The 16,759-nt window shown below is 40.2% G+C and overlaps 1 protein-coding gene across 1 annotated transcript in view; it reads right to left on the reverse strand.

Annotated features, from left to right (window-relative positions):
* The window catches only part of ZBTB20 (zinc finger and BTB domain containing 20), an 802,266-nt gene that overhangs the window by 632,993 nt on the left and 152,514 nt on the right, over window positions 1-16,759 (reverse strand). The window contains exon 3 of the mRNA XM_060234651.1: window positions 8,257-8,375. The gene's annotated coding sequence lies outside the window, so the exon portion shown is untranslated. The remainder of the gene's footprint in view (window positions 1-8,256; window positions 8,376-16,759) is intronic.

Here is a 16,759-nt window from a genome sequence, read left to right on the forward strand (position 1 = left end):
GGAATGCTACCAAAATTACATTAAGTTCTCTCTTACTCTCTGTTACAAACTTTCTATGTCCTGATTACAGCATTTTCTTGTTTCAGGTTATTGTTGCTTGCAGGAGTTAATAATTACTTACCTTGTCTCCTGACAGTTATGCTATGTAATACTAGACTTTATAGAAATGCAGAAAGATTCAATGCAGGACTCTTCTTGTTTCTGTGAAAGCAGTTGCCACAGGCTGTGCATATTTTTGCTAGGTGAGCATTCCTGGGCTGGAGCTGTACAGCGGGACACCTCAATGCCTCTAGATGTAGTGAAATGGGGGAGATCTTTAAAAATAAGTGAGGAAGAACTTTTTAAAAATAAAATGCATAAAATCCTGGGTTGTATTTTTTAAAATTTATTCCATCGTTGCATCCTACAATGCACCCCTTCCACTTCCCTCCCTCAGAGGCTAGATTTTCCCTGTTTCTCTGTCCCTTCATTGACTGGGTAGCCGTGTTAACATGTCTTCTCCCCTGAGGAAACTTTGTCTGTCCACCCTGTCAGAAAGCTATATTTTGACTATTTGTTCAGCCCAGCAACATGAGGGAAGAATAATAAGAAGAATTGCAGATTTATACCCCGCCCTTCTTTCTGAATCAGAGACCCAGAGCGGCTTACAATCTTCTTTATCTTCTCCCCCCACAACAGACACCCTGCAAGGTGGGTGGGGCTGAGAGGGCTCTCACAGCAGCTGCCCTTTCAAGGACAACCTCTGCAATAGTTATGGCTAACCCAAGGCCATTCCAGCAGATGCAAGTGGGGAATCAAACCCGGTTCTCCCAGATAAGAGTCCACTTGCCTAGTGCTTCTCCTCAATAACAGAAAGAACAGTGGGACTTGCCCCCTGCCTCTTCCTCACTGTAAGCTAGCACTGCTGCCAAAGGAATGCTCCACACATTACTGCTGCCAGGCTTCAGGAGTTTCCCCCCTCCCATAACTGTGCTTTTTATCATCATCTCCACTCCTTCTCCCCTGCCCGCCATCTGTTTCAGCACCTCCTTTCCTCCTGCCACCTCCTTTCTTCCTGACAGAGCCAGTTTGGTGTAGTGGTTAAGTGTGCGGACTCTTATCTGGGAAAACCAGGTTTGATTCCCCACTCCTCCACTTGCAACTACTGGAATGGCCTTGGGTCAGTCATAGCTCTTGTAGAAGCTATCCTTGAAACGGCAGCTGCTTGAGAGCTCAGTCAGCCCCACCCACCTCACAGGGTGTCTGTTGTGGGGGAAGAAGATAAAGGAGATTGTGAGCCACTCTGAGTCTCTAAGTGGAGGGCAGGATATAAATCCAATATATTCTTCTTCTTCTCCTGCTTTCTCCTTTCCTCAGCTGCTCTTCCTTACTCATGTTTGTTTGAAGTAGCTGTCACGGGCAATCTGAGATTTCATTCAATCTGCATTTTGTTACTTACTTCTTCTGCTGCTTCTAGACTGGAAAGAGAAAAGAAGATGGGAGAGTGAACATTGAGCTCTGGCAGTGTTTGAGCTGTTAGGATTCCAAGGGGGCCACAGGCTCCCTTTCCAGCTCTCACTCAACTGCCCCAATATCCATTTGCAATGTGGGGTGAGGGTGGCAGAAGATGTGGGTAATGACAGAAGCCTAGGCTCACTCCCACCAAACACCACATAGAGGGGGAAATCACTCACTGCCGGAGATTTTGTGGGCTCACTTGTTCTGCTCATCTAGTCCAGTCACCAACCCATCTACCCTTCATGGTGGGTAGAGGAGTGGCAGTTCATATCCCCTCCTCTCCTGCTATGTCTCATTGTGTATTTGTTACAAGGTGTTGCTAGGCATGTCTCAAATCAGCAACATTTCCAATTTTGGTGAGGTAGCATTGCTGACCTTATAATGCTTATGATCACACAACAATGAAGTCTAGACTCACTGATTTCAATGGGCTTAAAGCAGCATAACTCTGCATAGATTATACTGCAATTCACTTAAATCCTTGCAAAGACACTGTCTCTAAGTGACAGCTGTTGATTCTGAAGCTATGTTATAATTCCAGTGGTTTCACAGAAAATCAGCCTCCTCAACTTTCTTTCTTGTGACATAAATTTTGCAGATTTGTACTTATACCCTATATCCTATCAATGACCCAATGAGGGCCAGAGATCTGTGGTGCTTAGAAAAAAACACAGATGCACGGAAATTTAAGGAAAGGTTAAACCCTTTGACATGCAAAATATGGAGTTCAAAGACAGCAGTGAACCGAGACTACTGTTTCCTGATCAGTTTGACTTTACCTTGAAGAGCCTCTGGCTCTTCATATTTTTAGTTCAGTCAACCAGTAATTGTCAGTTAATTGGCAGTCAGAATGTTCCTATTCACTGCCCTACTTGACCAATGGATCACAATGCTGAAAACCATGGGAAATCCCCTACAAATTAGGAGTGAATTTTGTTTCCTGTCCTTTAAGCAGATGCCAGAGAGAGAGGAAGGAAGAATATCTAAAATTCACTATTTCTTACAGAATAAGCATTACAATTTAATCCTTTATATAATGAAGCAAATTCCTTATTCTATGTCAAGTTTAACTCTTTGTTTTGCAGAAGTGTGTACAAAGTGCCATCAATGTCATTACTAATATTTATGCTTGATGTCTATGATCTTGCAGTTTTCTGTGTATTGATGTGCTTAATGTTACATAACCTGGTGGGAATTGTATTTATGAAACCCAGGAAACAGAAACACCACAGGAAAGGAAGCCTCTGTACATTCAGCATTACAGAAGCTATTATTTTTCAGACTCTGGGACAAGCAGAAACAAAGTTCCAAATGAGAATTTGAAGTACAGAAAACTGGCAGAATGTTTACTTTTATGGCATCTCTACCTTTAAAAATAACATTCATTACATGTGGGCTGGACAGTGTGTATACATACTGAAGATAAGGCAACAACTGTGCCTCCTGGGACAAACATTAGTATCACACCACATCACAACAATCACGCACCAACAGCATACTGACATGTTTGCTTAATTCATTTTACACCCACTGAACATGGATTCCTTAACACAAATCAATTATGCAAACCAAAGGAAAACTTCCAAAGACAGAGTTCTGAGTCTGGTTGAGAACAGTTATATTTGGTTGCCTTTTATATGCAATAGGATCTTCTTTAGAAGAAGAAGATGACTGCAGATTTATACCCCACCCTTCTCTCTAAATCAGACTCAGAGCGGCTTACAGTCTCCTATATCTTCTCCCCCGACAACAGACACCCTGTGAGGTAGGTGGGGCTGAGAGGGCACTCCCCAAAAGCTGCCCTTTCAAGGACAACTCCTCTGATAGCTATGGATAACCCAAGGCCATTCCAGCAGGTGCAAGTGGAGAAGTGGAGAATCAAACCCAGCTCTCCCAGATAAGAGTCCGCACACAACCACTACACCAAACTGGCTCTATTCAGACCTGGAACAAACAGAAATTTATTCTGTGGTAAGAATAATTATATTATACGGTAAGAATGAACCTGTCTTGTTTTTATACTCATATATCCCCCCCCCACACACACAATCCAATGCATAATACCGAAAAAAAATTCTGGTTCGGTAAGCTTTCAAATTCCTATTTACTCTGAAGTCCAACTACATTCACATAACTCAACAAGCTATGATTAAACTAAATTGTGCTCCTGGATTTGGATATCCTTGTCCTTCCTCTCACCTCTTCTGTCTTTCCTCCCATCTCCTCTGCTCACTCATGGAGTTTGTGTCAAATCTTCCTCATTGATCAACTCACAGTTCTCCAGGTAAGCCAAAATAAGGGGCTTTCCCTTTATAATTATCCCTCAGAAATCTGCATTCAATTTTTTTAAAATTTCAGAACCCCAATTATTTGACTAGATACTCTAGTTCCCAAATGTCTAACTAGAGCATAAGTACACAGCACAGCCTGGCATGATGTGGTCCATGGGGTCACAAAGAGTTGGACTCAACTGTGTGACTGACAACAACTACAGGGCACAACACACAGGAAAACCCAGGTGCAGATTTTTACATTCAAAATGGGAACTTCCTACTCCATCTTAATTTCAGCTACTAGGTTTTCTGAATTAAAAGTCTATTGGTTCATGCCAATATCTGAATTCTCCTATACATCCAAGCATGTCAGCTGGTTGACTCAGAGGGTGAGATTATTTTACCTTTTGGTACATAAATAACTCATCTCTCTACCATGAAATATCAACTACCAATGTAGTAAAAAAAAACAGGTGTACTGGCCAAAAAAAGCAACAACACAACTGATGCAAGCATGTTTATATCCAGTAAAATATATGTTGGAGTCTGATCATTACTTTTTGGGCAAATCATGAAAATATGTAAAATTCTGTTTCCTAATCAAAGGCAGAAAACTCAGTTCTAACCAAGTCAATTCAATAAAGTCAAACAATGGGTGGGGGTGATAACATTATAAGCAAAAGGCATCACCTTAAGCTTCACTTAATCTCTTTTTATAATTTTAAGAGGTAAAATTTCTCTGTGCCATCTCACTTGCTCTTCTTCCTTAATAGAAAATGACTGCCGTGACTACCCCCATGTAGCAGAACCATTCACCATCAGCACCTCTGCACTCCCCATGTGCTTAGAGAACAACTGATTAGCACTTTGCATAATTAACCTGATTAGCACTGTGCATAATCAAACTGATTAGCACTTTGCATAATTAAAAAGAAATAGGAGAAACAACAACAATAACTAGGTAATATCAAAAGTTGCTAGTCCAACAGCCAATCTGCTAGTATTGGGATTAGTTTAGTGTGAGATATTTTATTCTTTACAGATATTTAAAGGCAAGCATCTCAGAATTCTAAACTCTTACCAGAGATATTGTCAGTGATTTGGAGATCTCCAAGAAAAATGGAAAATTCTAGGGCTGATAGTGATAGGTTTACATAGACTAATACAGATAAGCAGAGGGTTTTTTTAGCAGGAATGCAGTTCCAGCTGGCTTGGTTTCAGGGTGTCTGGCTAACTATGCAAATGAGTCCCTGCTGGGCTTTTTCTACAAAAAAAGGCCTGTGTGAAACAATGGTGATGTCAGAGGGTGTGGCCTAATATGCAAATGAGTTCCTGCTGGGGGTTTTTCTACAGAAAAAGTCCTGCAGACAAGTAACTCAAATAGATAAATCACAAAATGAATTTGGGGAGGAACCATTTTTCATCTCCCCTGGTAAGATCTTGTATACCTCTATTAGGGGAAGTATCAAAAGGTCTATTTAATACATTGGAACAATATTCAGGAAAAGGAAGAATGAAATAGTTGCATTTTCTGCTCCCATTCATAATGTCTAGCATAGCTGTTGCTTTATAGGTACAGACAAGTTGGCAGACCATCCTTACCCTGAGGATTCTGGACTTCTAAGAGAAATCATATATCAATATAATGAAATTCAGTTGTCCCTCCAAATTGGATTTTAGAGTTAAGTAAACCTTCGAAACTTTTAAGAGTCACCCACAACTACCAAAAATTCCAAGAGATGCATAAATCTTTGAAGAGACTAAAACAGACTATGTAGCCAATAGTACACCCATCTAACAATTTTTACACACTCTTTGTAATTCAAGAGGAGGTTAGTAATGAAGAGGGTACTTTAAAGTAATTAACACTGCAGTCCTGTGCTCTGAATTTAGACTGAGTAATTTGGCACTAAGAGTGTAAAGTAAATAAAATATACCCTATTTACCTGAAAGACAGACTAGATCTTTCCACCAACAATGTTATCAACAAAAATAGGGAGCTGTCATAAATTTGCATACAATTTATTGGAATGTTCAGTAATAAAAAAAACTTCTTGTGTGTTACCTGTGTGTGTGGCTAAGGGGCTGTGGCTCAGTGGTAGAGCATCTGCTTGGCATGTAGATGATCTCAGGTTCAGTCCCCAGTATCTCCAGTTAAAAGATCTGGCAGTAGGTGATGTGAAAGAACTCTGTCTGAGTCTTTAGACAGCCACTGCCTGTTTAAGCAGACAATGCTGATTTTGATGGACCAAGGGTCTGATTCAGTATAAGGCAGTTTCATGTGTTCATGATTGTCTTACATTCAAGGTTCCTCTTGAGTAAATATGACTGAAAAGATTCTATTAGCATAATAAAAGAAACCAAGCTCTGGTGGAAGCCTTAGTTTAATAACTATTCTATTTGAGAAAAAAATGCAGCTATAGAGATTATTCAAGTCCAAATGTTTCTGGGAAAGGTAGTTCCAGTAATTCTGGGAATTATGCCAACTCCTTAGCTATATACGTAAATATTTTTAAAACACAATTTTAATATACATGTATTTTAAACACATATATATCTGTATGCATATATTGCTGCAGAACTGCCATGGCAACAAGTTAACAGTTAACGGAAACTCACACATCTGACTGAAAATATTGTTCAAAAAATAACTCCAATGTACACACACACAAAAGGTGCCTCTGTTAAACAGCTTAATCAATTTTATGATCTAACAATTCAGTGGTCAGTATTGTTAGAATACCTCAGAGGAATATGAAGTCAAGGATTCTTAGAGAGGGTGAGATTTTAAAAAGCAACAGAACAGGTTGTATATGTAATTTAAAACTAACCAGCATGTGAGGACTATTGCCTTAAAATATTCCAGTAATGTAAAGTCAAAGTGAGTCAACAGAGTGTTGAGAATTGCTCTGCTTTTTCTAAGACACCATTTTATAGCTAAGGTGTAACAAGAGATTTAAGTTGCCATTTAGTGTCTTAATTTGCCCTTCAACGTACCACAGAAGAAAAAATATTTATAAAACAGATAATTTTGATGCTAATCGCAGGTCCTTAACACTACACCTAGAAACATAACACTTCTTCCCTTTTGTAGATGTTATAGATTTTTTTAAAAAAAGGCTTACCTTATAATCGTAGCTTCCTAAAAAAGCAAGAAGGTTAAAGTGCAACAGCACCACTGCATCTCTCTCCAAAAGCCAGGGAAAATTCGAAACAACTCCTGGCAGGTGTATAGATTTTTTGGTCTCAGATCTATGGGCCTTTGGCTAGAATGCCAAGAACTAATGGCTGCTCATCTCCACTAAAGCCCCAGCCCCACATGGCTGCTGCTACTTTGGCACAGAGGGCACTGCCAATTTCAGCATCCAATGGAGACCCCAATGGCAAACACTGCACCCAGTCCTATGCTCTGTGAAGCTTCAAGAGAAGCACAGCATCAGATTCCTAGTAAGAGAAGACAATTGACTAATTGACTGCAAAATTATGTATAGTACTTAATATTTATGTGAATAGTAATACTTGCATGTGATTTATCTTGGTAGTGTTGTATTCATATATGTGGTACACACAACATTAATATACATGTATCTTTGATGTGCTTGTTTGCCTATAAACACATATGTACACAAAACAGAATGTCAAAGATATATAGTAAATTTTACATAAATGTCACATTGCTATACAAGTACATGTGCATGGTTTGCCATACACATACATGCATACACACAGAAAATGGAAGAACAAAGGAATAAACCTCCTACTAGAAATTTAAATGGCCTTTTTTAGAAATCCTCATCCAAAGTTAGAGGGCTTTTAGCAATTGTACATTTATCTCTTCCAAAATACACCTGCTTTCTTTTCCCCTCTTTTCTCTTCTTTTGCCAAACTAAATATTTTTTCCATCTAATGACTCTCTTTATTAGACAGCATCTAATTTGCATACATTTACATACAATTTAACTGCTTGCTTCTGAGAACAAAGAAATGGCTCCGTATTGTACTGAAGGACAATACTCAGAAAAGGAAGGTATAAAAACCAGCTAGCTCAGTGGCTGTGTATTCTTTTTGTTTCAGAAATACCAGGATTTTTAAACACTCCACTTAAAGGGTGAAAAAGATTATTCCAAGAGACAATGCAAAAAGATACAGCGCAGCTCCTTTTTAACACATATTTTTCCTCTGGCCTGGTTAATGGGATTTAAGGTCCAAGCTTTCTTTGCTTTCCACTATTCCTTTTATTAGATCTGATGGATTTAATTCTGTCACATATTTTAGTTCATTCATATAAAAATTTATGCAGAAGCTCAACTTCAATGCTAATTCAGTACGCCCACCCTTTTCCTACCACGAGAACGGGGGAATGATTGAATGATTTTGGATGGGCATGAAGTATACTGATTTCAATGCGAAATGTTATTATGGTGAGTCTGCTAAAGCCTGTGAGGACCTCACCTTACAAAAATACGTAGAGCAGATACAAGCTTACCATGTAGCCACATGAGAATCAACAGGATGGGATGGGATGAACTCTACTTGTAAGAACAGGGAGGAACTGTTGTCAGAGTACAAGCAGGAAGCAGCAGAGTTGTTAAGCTCTCTAGTTCCCTAGAAGATGAGGGAGAAAGATACATAGAACTGCACATTAATGAAACATTTTCCTTGGGGGGAAAAAAAGATAAATTCAGATCTGTTTAAGTTTCCACTTTCAAATGTTTAAGGCTAGCAAACTTGTTACAAATGTCCCCACAGAATTTCATTACAGATATGTCACTAACTAGTAATCAAAACTCAGGATTCAACACCACAATGAAAGTCAGTGTGGAGGAGAAGATACAGGGACTTGAAGCACTTTATAAGGGAAGGTGAAGATTTTGTAGACAGCATGAGCAATCTTGAGGCAACCAGAGGAGGAGTGAAAGGTATCTCAGTGAAACGAAGAGCACCCACACAGGAAGAGAGCACATGGGAAAAGGTAAGTAGGACAATCAGGAGACATTCTAAGCCTCTGTTGCTAAGTAATTGGTTTTAGGATCTCCCCACAGATGTTGAATCTGGACCACTGAAACAAGGAATATATCCCTAACCTCCATGGAGTTTGAAGGAAATTTCTCAGGCTGCCATGGATTAGAGGACTTGAACATCTGCTCACCAATATAGAAGAAGGTGTGTGAAGATAATTAGGGAGTGCACCAGACAGACTTGTCATGTTGAGAGGTATGCTGTCTACCAGGTACATGCATCCAGGACATGACTGAAAAGGTACAAAGACTCATCAAGCGCACAGATTATTATCCTTTCTTGCTAATCCAGGTGGGAACAAATGACACTGCCCAGCACAGCCCAGAATGTAAGAAGGTTAAGGACCTGGGAGTGCAGGTTGTGTTTTTGTCCATTCTTGCTTAGGGTAGGAAAGAAGAATACTGCAAATAAATGACTGGCTATGTCACGGGTGGCCAACGGTAGCTCTCCAGATGTTTTTGCCTACAACTCCCATCAGCCCCAGCCAGCATGGCCAATGGCTGGGGCTGATGGGAGTTGTAGGCAAAAAAAAATCTGGAGAGCTACCATTGGCCACCCCTGGGCTATGTAGATGGTGTCATCAAGAAAGGTTTGGATTTTTGGGCCATGGCTTACGCTTTTGAGATGGTGGTCTTCTATCAGGAGATGGTTTGCACCTTACAAGGGTAGGAAAAATGTGTTTGATAAGAGCCTTGCAAACCTAATAAACTAAATTGTACCAGGGAGCCAAACAAAAATTCAAAGCCTAGTATGATGCCAATAACCGGAGATAAGAATGCTAAAGTTTTGCGTGAAGTGGCACATATGCTAGGTAACATTAACTTGCAGGTTAAAAACAGAAACAAAAACCATAGGGCACATAAAAATGGATTCTGATGTCTCTACACTAATGCATAGAGTATGGGAAACAACCAGAAGGAACCTGAAGTTCTAATACAGGAAAGGGATTATGATTGTAATATTAGGACTACAGGAATTGTAATATTAGGGGATCTACTATCTTGGACTTGATTTACAGTCTTGGGGAAGGGAAACTGTATGTAGTCAGATATATAGGTTGGACTTCAGGAAAGCAAATTTCGGCAAACTTAAAGTTATGCTGGGTGGAATCCCATGACTAGAAATATTTAAGGAAAAAGAAGTTCAAGAGGGGTGGGAGTTTCTTAAAAGTTAAATTTTGAAGGCACAATCACAAATTATTCCTATGAGAAGGAGAAATGGGAGGAGCCTAAATAAGCCAAGGTGGATCCATTAACAGTTTTCTAAAGACTTGAGAAATAAAAAAAGATTCATTTAGGAAGGGAAGGAGGATCGTATAACTGAGGATGAATATAAACAAAGAACTAGTGCTTTTAAAGTGAGGAAAGTTAAAGCTGAGTATGAGCTTAGGCTAGTGAGAGAAAGGGTTCTTTTTGTATGTTTAAAGTAAGAAAAAGAGCAAGGACATGGAAGGCCCCTGGTGGGGACAGGAAAGTGAAATTGGATCAGATGATGGAGAAGGGGCAGAACTACTCAATTCCTATTTTTACTTAGTCTTCTCTTGCGAGGGAAATGGTGCTCAACATGGCAAAAACATAACATATGGTGACAGAAGGGAGTTGCAGCCTAAGATGGGTATAGGGGTGGTACATAATAGTTTCTTTAAATGAAACTTAAGTCTTTGAGGCCGTATGAACTGCATCCAAGGGTACTAAAAGAACTCGCAGACATAATTTCTGAGTCTTTGTCCATTATTTTTGAGAATTCTTTGAGAACAAGTGAAATTCTGGAAGACTGGAAGTGGCCAAATGTTGTCCCCATCCTCAAGATGGGCGAAAAGGAGGATCTGGGTAACCACCGACCAATCAGCTTGACATCTATTTTTGGAAAAGTTTTAGAGGGAAAAAAGCAAACAGCCAATCCTTGAGCATTTAGAAAAGACAGCTGTGATTACTAAGAGCCAGAATGGGTTTTTCAAGAACAGGTCATGTCATACTAACCATATATCTTTTTAAAATAAAGTTACTACCTTGCTGGATTAGGGGAATGCTGTAGAAATAGTTTATATTGATTTCGGTAAGGCTTTTGATAAGGCTCCACACAATAAAGTTCAGTGTGCTCTTAGGCTAAATAGTAAAATGTTGACAAGCTGGTGAAATATGGCTTGGATCCTAGCCACTGTTAGGTGGACCTGTAACTGGTTGATATATCACACCCCAAGAGTGCTTGTTAATGGTTCCTCATCCTCTTGGAGAGAAATGACAAGTGAAGTGCCTCAAGGATCTGCCCTGGGACCAATGCTCTAAGCTGTGAAGTCCTGTAAGCAAAAATTATACTTTATGAGATACTGGCATTAAAGTTGTGAGTGATTTGGCCACTGCACAAATTAGTTTGTTCTAGGACCATCCTTCCTGAGCTAAAACAAAAATATGTGAGCCAGAGGCTTAAAAACTGTGAGCTAATTCACACTAATTCAGCTCAGATGGAACATTGCCATGTCCAGAAGGAGGGCAATGAAGATGGTGAGGTTCTGGAGACCAAATCCTATGAGGAAAGGTTGAAGGAGCCGGGTTATGTTTAGCCTGGAGAGCAGCCAAATGAGCGGTAATATGATCAGCATCTTCAAGTACTTGAAGGGCTGTCATATAGAGGATAGTTCAGAGTCAGACCAGAACCAATGGGTGAAATTAAATCAAGAGTTTTCATCCAAACATTAGGAAGAACTTCCTGACAATTAAGAGCGGTTCCTAGTGGAACAGACTTCCTTGGGAGGTGGTGGGCTATCATTCTTTAGAGGCTTTTAAAAAGAGGCAAGATGGCCATTTGACAGCAATGCTGATTCTGTGAACTCAGGCAAATCATGAGAGGGAGGGCAGGAAGGGTTGCATCACTGCTCAGTTCTTGTGGACTTTTCTTACATGTCCAGGGAAATGCTGTTTGCCACTTGGGGGTCAGGAAGCAGTTTTTCCCCAGGCCGCTTTGGCCAAGGATCCTGGAGGGGGTTTTGCTATCTTTTGGGCATGGAGCAGGGGTCACTGGGGTGTGAGAGAGGTATTTGTGAAGTTCATGCATTGCTCAGGGAGTTGGACTAGATGACCCTGCAGGTACCTTCCAACTCTATGATTCTGTGATTCTGATTCTATGGTATAATGAAATATCAGTTCAAGACTCAAAACCCCACTCTGCCATGAAACTCACTGAACTGGAAAGAAACCCAAAGGCTCCGAGTTTCAGAAACCTCTTAAAGATGTATTGTGTCAATTTCTTTCAATGACAAATCAGAGAATCTTCAATAACAATTATGATGCTTTTACTTTCTTTTAGGTATGCAGCAGATGGTAGAGAAACTGAAGTCCCAATTTCACTCCTTTTCCCATAGACTCCATTGTCTTCCACCACAAGGCAAATATGATTAAATATCCAAAGCCTAAATTCTTCCGTCTATTCAACCCCTATAGCAGCAATAGGCAAAACCAGTTTAATGTCCTGTTTCACTAAATAGCTTTTTCCAGGCTTCTGTTAAAAGCAATTTACAAAAACATTATTCCAAACTTTTATCCTAATACCACACCTTGATAGCCATACCTAGGTACATCATCCCCACATAATTCTTACCTCAACTTTCAATTTAATTTCTTTTCCACTTTCAGAAAACACTGCCTCCCCTTCTCAACCAATTTTGACATTTTCTCCTTTCAGAAGATGATTCATGAAATGCGGCTTTCCATGTGTGTTTCATTAATTATACTCATACTCAAAACCCCACTCTGCCATGAAACTCACTGAGGCAGTCACTCTGTCTAAGCCGAAGCTACCTCATAAAGTTGTTGTGATATCAAAATGGAGGAAGACAGGAGGGGCGAGAGAATTTCATCTTTAATATCAAAATGGAAGGGGGGGAGAATTTGTGATATCAAAATGGAGGAGGAGAGGAGGGGGGGAAGAATTTCAGAAAACCTGTCAAGGTACATAATTACCATGTGACATTCCTTCAATTATTACAATATCTTTGGAAAGTTCCCTTTTAACACAGACTTACTACTGTAAAAATCTTGTATTTTATGAAAGGTGAAAAGTCCAATAGCCCTTGACAACTGATCACACAGAAGTGCAAATGCACCCTTTGGTATCTACTACTGTAGGATAGACTAGAAACCACTTGCACCAGAAAGAAATTATCCATGCTTAGCTTCTTCTAGCCTATCATAACCAGACAAAAACCACTTGGGTAATTAGCTTCCTCCTCAAGTTTCACATGCAAGAAAACAGATCTGGAGAATACAAAGCCAGGATGTGGGACTGAAATCTATAACACATAATTTACAATAAAGTATATAAGTGGGTACTGCAAGAAAAATCAAATGACAAATCAGGAAAAGTCAGGCCATGCGAACAGAAATGATAGATGGAGAAGTGAAAGGCCTTCAGCTTTGCAAAAATATTTATTGTGGTCTCCATTGAACGTCCTTGATTTACCCATTAAGCATCTGGCTACACACCACTTAACCCAGTGATAGTATCCATAGCTAAAGCGTTACTATCATTGTCCTCATTATCTGGCTACCCACGTCCTTTCAGTGTGCTGTTAGGCTAAATGGGTTCCCTGGGAGAACAACCCAATATAACACATTTCCTGATTAAGCATGACTACAGAATATCCCACATTTTCATACAACTTGTGAAGGCTCCTGGTTATTTACAATCCTATCCTCCATCTGTTTGGTTATCAGTCCAACCCTTGAATTGTGGAAGCATCATCCTAATCCTGATGAACTAAATTGTATAGCAGGGGTGCTCTTTTTGGGGAAGCAACAGGAGGGACTAACAGCATGCAAAACTAACATACTTCTCTGTGCTACAAAAGAACGAAAAGAACTTTGTTGTGATTCCAAAAAACGTATACACGAAGGAAAGGGTTAAGCTCTGTGATTGACAGAGAAGAGGGGGAGGGTGGGAAATGGAGAAACATGATTCTAAACTGCCAAGGAGGCAAATGGGTGGTTGAGGGAAAAACATTCTCCTCAAGAGGGATATGAACCCTGAGAGAGGCGAAGGCTCACAGCAGAGTGGGAATAACATGATAACATTTGCCTAATTTTCTCTATTATAAAGTCTGTCATTTTTATTCAATGAAAGTACCAACAGAAACTACACTTTCATTTTGTTCTCTATAAATAAAGTTGTGTAGTACGTTTGAATTTCCCTCAGTTGAATATCTCTGTCCATAACAACTCCAGATAAATGCTTCCAAAACCATCTTATACTACCCTATTTAACCAGTGCATAAAATAAAAAGAGACAAAGAACTACAAGAAATATTGGAAAATGTTACAATTGATACTCAGCAGTGAGATACAAAGTATAAGATTGTTCAGTGACAAATTCTAAATTAAAAGTAATTCAAAATGGCCAAGAAAACACTCCCCCCAAAACACTTGAGAAGCTAGAGAAAACACTAATCAAATAGAGATACCAAAAATAAAACTATAAATGGCCAAACTAGATAGTCAAAGGGAGTCTTAAAGGATGAAAACAGAATCAGAAAACGAGGTAGAAAAAAAATAATCAGAGGAGGAACTTATGAGAACAACTAAATAGGTGGGGGCAGTGCAGCACCTCTGCCTTGCTCTGTGGCCTGGTTGCTACCAGACCATGGACTTGTACCAGTCCGCAGCCCAGTGGTTGGGGACCCCTGTATTAGAGCATAGCTATGTGAGGGCCTAAATTAATTATATTCTGAGATACACCTGGAAGAAGGCAGTGGCTATGATTTGTTCATTGAAAAGGTGATGGTCCATTATGGGCTATCACTAGAACAATGCCAGAAACAGTTTACAGACCTCAAGAAAAGAACTGAGTAAAATTACTGGAACTTAGGATACTGCCTTGATAGGTTACTTAACAGACAGAAAGAAGTAAGACAAAAACATATTGTAAGCCAAAATGCCCTCAAAAGAGATTAGGGAATTGATAGGTGGGCACCTTTGGCTTAATAAGGATCTAGAATCTATGTATACAGGATTCCACCTCCAGAAATTATTGCTTATATTTACCAAGGACACTAATTAAAAACTTTATTACATCAAAACTTTATTTCAGAAAAATGTAGAACATGCACACATACAACAAGATCATAAATTTATACAACACACATACAGCCCTAATAAAAACAGAGAGAAAGATATAGAGGTAACATAGGGATGGACAAACAGGGTGATAATTACCAAGTGTAGTATCCAAGGAAGGCTCCAATGGCAAAAAAATGAGGACTAGGGGGAAGGGGACCCTCAACTGATCAGGAATCGGTTGTGGACCTAAACAGTGGAACTGGGGTACTGCTAGATGCACTCGTTTAAAAAGTTGGGTCAGAGATTATAAGGCTTCCCCTGAGCCCTTAGGGGATGGGAGGTACAGGGACGGATGACTGGTGGTCAGCTGGTGCATAACCTCAGAAAAGGGGAGGATCCATAGTGACCATAAAGGCTGGACTTGTGCGGTAGTCAATGGCCAGCTTGGAGGGGGCATCTGACTGGATGCCCATTCCTGGCCAATGAAAGGACTTGGTCCTGGTTACCTGATTGGATCTCCAGGTAACAATGGGCCAAGGGGGAGGCTCCAGGATGAGGGTGATTGAAAGCTGTTAAACATATCTAAAAGGTGACAATGGATGGCCAAATTGCTACCTAAGGTGACACCCGATCTACACAAAGATACTTGGCTCTAGGTGAAGACGTTACTCCTCTGCTGGCACCATCCTTTGTTTTGGGTTCCATGGGACAAAAGTTTAGGCAGTCTGACAGGGTCCCCTCCTGGGGTGAGCTTGATTGCCTTATGCACAGGTGACATCTGTTGAGTACGTGAGCCTCCCGCTTCACTGTTATGGAGTCTGGCACTGCGGAAAGATAGTTGCTGGTGCTGTTAGCCTTTCCCTAGAGATTCTGAGATCAAGGCTGAAAACCGCTTGCTTGGACAGCTCCTGGCGGCATAACTTCTTTCGCTGCACCGGCTGAGATGGTAATCGCACGGAGCAACTGGAAACTCATCTTTTCCTCCTGGTTAGCACTCTTCCCAAGGCACTGAGTGCTGCTGCAATGTTATGGCTGTTAGTACTCACATAAGTCCCTTACATTCTGATAGACAAAACCCACACTTTCTGGCAGATGTGTGCGAGTCGAATCAACCAAATGGGGGACTATGATGTTCTGCAGTTGGGGGCTTTTTGCTCACAATTTGAGGAACTGAAACATCTAATTGGCCTTGAACAATTTTATTAATACCAAGAGTACAGATGGTTCATGAGAGACAAGAAGACTAAAATGCTAGAGACAGCAGTTTCCTTTATGGATGAAGTAGAGGAGGACTTAAATGTGTTGTATCATTCTTTTAGAGCTCAGTCAAAAAATCCTAAAAATGGGAATACCTCAGTAAGACTTTACCTCAACAAACAAACCACGTGAAAAGGGCTCTAGGTTCAAAATTTTAGATGAATATCCATTACTTGCTACAAATATAAGCAGAAGGTCATGTGAGCAGATTTTACCCTAAGTCACTCAGGGATAAACCCACTAGTCCTATTAAGAGAAAAAAATTAGTTCAACAACTGGAAACTACAGCAGTCTGAAAGAAGGCTGGAGAGAGGCAGCTGAGCTAGAAGAAAAATCAATGCTTCTAGTGTTTTGACTGGTCCTGAGTCCCAAAATGCAGAATTCCTAGAAACAATGGAATTAAATCTACTTTTTAGAGATTCTGGAGCAGATGTTTACCTTGTTACCCTGGTGACACTCAAAAAAGCTCATACCCTGTCACAGTTTTTGTTAGTCCTTAAGGTGCTACTCAATGCTCCCTCTAAGCCATGGAGTCTTGTGAGCAAGAAATTCTACTTTGTCAGCTACAGGTATTTAATTTGAGAGCAAGCAATTTGGCTACTGCATAAATTACTTTGCTCTGGGGCCATCCTTCCTGAGCTAAGACAAAAATGTGTGAGTCGAAGG

This window comes from Heteronotia binoei, chromosome 3 (genome assembly GCF_032191835.1).
Source record: "Heteronotia binoei isolate CCM8104 ecotype False Entrance Well chromosome 3, APGP_CSIRO_Hbin_v1, whole genome shotgun sequence".
Taxonomy (NCBI): domain Eukaryota; kingdom Metazoa; phylum Chordata; class Lepidosauria; order Squamata; family Gekkonidae; genus Heteronotia; species Heteronotia binoei.